Source organism: Tachyglossus aculeatus, chromosome 6 (genome assembly GCF_015852505.1).
Source record: "Tachyglossus aculeatus isolate mTacAcu1 chromosome 6, mTacAcu1.pri, whole genome shotgun sequence".
Taxonomy (NCBI): domain Eukaryota; kingdom Metazoa; phylum Chordata; class Mammalia; order Monotremata; family Tachyglossidae; genus Tachyglossus; species Tachyglossus aculeatus.
In genome coordinates this window covers 6,477,121-6,481,786 of record NC_052071.1, presented here as the reverse complement: position 1 = coordinate 6,481,786, position 4,666 = coordinate 6,477,121, and the positions used below count along the sequence as shown (strand labels likewise).

The following is a 4,666-nucleotide window of genomic DNA, read 5'->3' as shown; positions in this document are numbered from 1 at the left end:
AGGGGAAAAGAGGCTGAGCGGGAGAAAAGAGGCTGAGAGGGAAAAGAGAGGCTGGGGGAAAAAGAGAGGCTGGGGGGGAAAGAGGCTGAGGGGAAAAAGAGAGGCTGGGGGGAAAAAGAGAGGCTGGGGGGAAAAAGAGAGGCTGGGGGAAAAAGAGGCTGGGGGAAAAAGAGGCTGGGGGGAAAAAGAGAGGCTGGGGGAAAAAAGAGAGGCTGGGGGAAAAAGAGAGGCTGGGGGGAAAAGAGAGGCTGAGGGGAAAAGAGAGGCTGAGGGGAAAAGAGAGGCTGAGGGAAAAAAGAGAGGCTGGGGGAAAAAGAGAGGCTGGGGGAAAAAGAGGCTGGGGGAAAAAGAGAGGCTGGGGGAAAAAGAGAGGCTGGGGGAAAAAGAGAGGCTGGGGGAAAAAGAGAGGCTGGGGGGAATAAGAGGCTGAGGGGAAAAGGGAGGCGCTGAGGGGGAAAAGGGAGGCGCTGAGGGGGAAAAGGGAGGCGCTGAGGGGGAAAAGGGAGGCGCTGAGGGGGAAAAGGGAGGCGCTGAGGGGGAAAAGAGAGGCTGAGGGGAAACGAGAGGCTGAGAGGGAAAAGAGAGGCTGAGAGGGAAAAGAGAGGCTTTAGGGTAAAAGAGAGGCTGGGGGAAAAAGAGAGGCTGGGAAAAAGAGAGGCCTGGGAAAAAGAGAGGCCGAGGGGGAACGGGGAGGCCGAGGGGGAACGGGGAGGCCGAGGGGGAACGGGGAGGCCGAGGGGGAACACAGCCCCTGAGAGGAACAGAGAGGCCGAGCGGAACAGAGGGGTTGAGGGGAGCGGGGCGGGAGGGGGAAACGGCGGGCTGAGGGGAGTGCAGGGGGAAATGGCGGGCTGTGGGGGGGAGTGGAGGGGCTTGAGGAAGGGGATCGGAGGAAGGGAGCAAGTGACGGTGGCTGAAGGGCCTTGTATTTTCCAAGAGCTTAGTACTGTGCTCTGCACACAATAAGCGCTCAGTATATACGAATGAACGAATGAAGGGGCTGAGGGGGGCTGTGAGGCTGAGGGGAATGGAGAGGCTGAAGGGAAAGGAGAGGCTGAGGGGAAAGGAGAGGCTGAGGGGAAAAGAGAGGCTGAGGGGAAAAGAGAGGCTGAGGGGGAAAAGAGAGGCTGAGAGGGAAAAGAGAGGCTGAGGGGGAAAAGAGAGGCTGAGGGGAACAGAGGGGTTGAGGGGAGTGGGGCGGGAGGGGGAAACGGCGGGCTGAGGGGAGTGCAGGGGGAAATGGCGGGCTGTGGGGCGTGGAGGGGCTTAAGGAAGGGGATCGGAGGAAGGGAGCAAGTGACGGTGGCTGAAGGGCCTTGTATTTTCCAAGAGCTTAGTACTGTGCTCTGCACACAATAAGCGCTCAGTATATACGAATGAACGAATGAAGGGGCTGAGGGGGGCTGTGAGGCTGAGGGGAGCGGAGGGGAGTCCGGTGAGGGAGGAGCGCGGAGGGGAACCGTGAGGCACAACACTCTCGTGTAACCGCTGAGGAGACGGACGGGTGGGTCACCTTTGCGGACATGAGGGAAGCCTCAAGGAAAAAGAAACTTTGGGAGAACTAGTTCTCAAACAAACAGAATTCCCAGCACAAACTCCACGGCCTCTGAACTAGAGAAATGGAGCCGGGTTGTCCTTTCCAAACACCCACGGCCCTTGAAATGGTTGGGTGACTATTCTGTGTAGTCTGCTTCCCCGGGTCGGGCTGGGCTCACTTTTCCTTCCTCAGACACCAGCTCGCCGCCCTCCCGCCCTCCTGCTCCCGCCAGCGTGGGCGGAGAGGCCTCGGGGCCGGCCGGGACTCACACAGAATTCCCTCCTGCTCAGGGAAGCGAGGTAGGTCATACAGAGTAAGTTGATTGACCTGGCCAAAACCACGGCAGTCCCTCTAGCCTTGCTATCACTGAAGTAAAGTCTTTCACTTTAAGACTTCAGTTTAGCCCCTATTTGCATTTTAGCCCACAAAAAGCGATTAGGAACTATTTTTTATCGACTTCTCTACTAAACCTCCTTTTCGGTTTAAGTGACCCCAAATACCACCTTTCTGACCTTTTCAGCGGGAGTTCAAAAGATACAGATAATCTGAAATCGCAGGGGGCAATGTTCATTCACATGATATTGAGAAGAGGAAAAAAATATCGTTGTCCATCTTCTTGACACCCAACATTACTGAGTAACAATTTAGGAGAAGAAACCGATACCTGTTCTGTTCTAGGAAGTCTTCGCTGGGGCTGTGTGCTCCGATAGAGATCAACTTCTTCTCTACTGCAGCCTGGTGACCAGGACATCCATACGGGACAGAAAAAGTTGGTGGGGGAAAAAAAGGAGTATCTCAAATTAGTTCAGAAGCAGGAGAAGAAATTTTAATTCTATAGTCTACTAATACACTTTTGAATATTTACCTTATGAATATCAAACATTATTTACAAAAAACTGAATTGAGTGATTCTTTTTCTCACAGAGCTCTTCGCTGGTTTTCCCAATCAGTTTTGGGTGGAAGAAAATGTATGTTTTCAACTTTTTCATTTCAGTCGGGGAGATCGAGGTGGTCAAGTTAAGCCTTGACACAATTACCAAAAGTCAAATAGAATGTTATCAAGTCTTCTACGAAAATGAAAATGGGAAAATTTAAAAATAGGATAAAAACAAACTTGATTTGTTAATTTCCTGAGGACATTTACTTAGAATCTCCTTAAAATCAAATTCATTCCGCATTAGAAATCCCTGTGATAGATTCAGCTTTCTACTGACTAATGGCATTGGGTAATGTTCTAAGTGAGGAAATGGATAAAATTTCAAAAAGAGTGCTGAAAGTTCACGGTCCTGTAGATCTGTGTTGGAGCATTAATGAAGAAGTCGTCCACATTTTTATCTAGGAAGCTGTCTGTGAGACTAATTCCTTTCAGGCTGGTTGATTCTTTTCCAGAGGATGGACTCTGAGACTTTAGACTTCAGGGGACGCTTCAGGCCGGGGAATTCCAGAGACCTGCCAGTTCCCAATTCCAGCCCCTGCCTCTGAGCCAAGTACTCAACCGGGAGAATCCGGTTTGCCTGCGAGGCACTGCCATGCTGGCAGCAATCACAAGGTGGGATGGTGAAGGCAGGGAAAGAGAATTGAGAGGGGAAAGATGGAAAGTAGGGGTGTCTAAGGGTCTTGTTAGTTTTGTCTGAAGAATTGGGAAGGACTGGAACCTGCTGGGAAGAGAAAAGAAAAAGGGTGGGGGGTGCTTGTGGGAATCTGTTTTGCCTTGTTGTGTCACTTCTATACCTGGGGATTCAAGGTGGAGAGAACCAGGCCAAAAGGAGGAGGAGGAGGGAGAGCTGCTGTGGATCCAGAACACTAGGACATTCACCTGGAACATAAGGAGCAGAAAGAATACCTGTCTCAAAAAAATAAGTACCTCAGAATGGATTTCTGATACTGGAAACAAAAATCGATTTCTTCATTTTCCAAATATACCTTTAAAAAAAGTTGCTTGCTGCCATTTTTTTCCCCACCACAAAATGTTTCTCTTTAACTTTCAAGAGAGAAACTTGTTAAGATCGCCCTTTCAGAACTTTTTCCCAATCCGTTTTCAGTGGAAGAAGCTCAAGGTTCTGGGTTTTACACCCTAACATTTCAGTGAGGGAGAGATAGGTGGGTGAAGTTAGATGTGAGGGAATCCTGCCAAGTTACATGGAATGTAAAGTGAGGTTACCCAGGAAAAACCTGAGTAGTCAGAAATTTTAAAAGTAGGTAAAAAGGAATCTGAGTAAAAATTTCCTCGGGAAATGTACTTAAAACCAAACAAATGCTTCCTTATATATCATCGTGAAAAATATGTTCTTCTCCACTGATTACCATTATTGGGTGATGTTTTGAGAGGGGACAACGATAAACCTTAAGAGGCACAAGCCAAATTTCTTAGACTCCTAGCTCTCCGTTGTAACATTATTGGAGAAGGAATATCTATTTCTATCTAGAAAGATTTTGATGAGGTTTGGGGCTCAAACCCAATTGATTCTTCCCAGGAACTTACATCGCCCACATCTTCATCCGTGACCCTGGACTTCAGTGGACGCCTCAGAGGTCAGGAAGCCGGAATGCCAGTTCCAGTTCCCACGTGCCTCCTCCCAGTTAGATGCTCAGCTGGTGCAGGTATCCACATGTTTGCAGGAGCTGCAGCGCAAGAAGATGTTGAGGAAGAAATTCTTCTGTTTTAGAGATTAGATGGTGGGAAGAAGGCAGGAATACTGTCAGGAATAGATTTTTGCTACAGCCTTTCTGCAGGTAAATTTTAACACTGAGGGAATGCTACCTCTGGGCGACCTGTGGGATTTTTTTGTTACTGTTGCTAAATATTTTATCCTAGGAAATTATGAAGAAATTCATCCTGCTTGAGGAGAAAAGGGAAAGGGGCTGGTGATTTGTGGCGGTTTGTCCTGCATTTTGTGTTCCTCAGGAGCCGGAGGAAGTATTTTGAGGAAATCTACTGTGAGGAGAGCCAGGCCCACAAGAGAGAAGGCTGCCCGTGGTCCAGCATTCCTGTGGAGACAAGGTCCATTTGCAGTGAACATAAGGAGTTGACCGTCTGTCTTAAAGAAAGTAAGTACCTCAATTTATTTCTGATGCTGGAGAGAAAATTCTGTTTCTAACTTTTGCAAATTTACCCTTGAAAAAAACTGT

General features: G+C 48.7%; 1 long non-coding RNA gene across 1 annotated transcript; it reads right to left on the bottom strand.

The window, feature by feature from the left end:
• Positions 1–2,150: 2,150 nt before the first annotated feature.
• Positions 2,151–4,156, bottom strand: LOC119929510. The gene is made up of 3 exons (XR_005451568.1): positions 4,020–4,156; positions 3,269–3,353; positions 2,151–2,272 (listed from the first exon to the last, which is right to left on the bottom strand). It is a non-coding gene; the product is annotated as an uncharacterized LOC119929510 (long non-coding RNA).
• Positions 4,157–4,666: the final 510 nt, after the last annotated feature.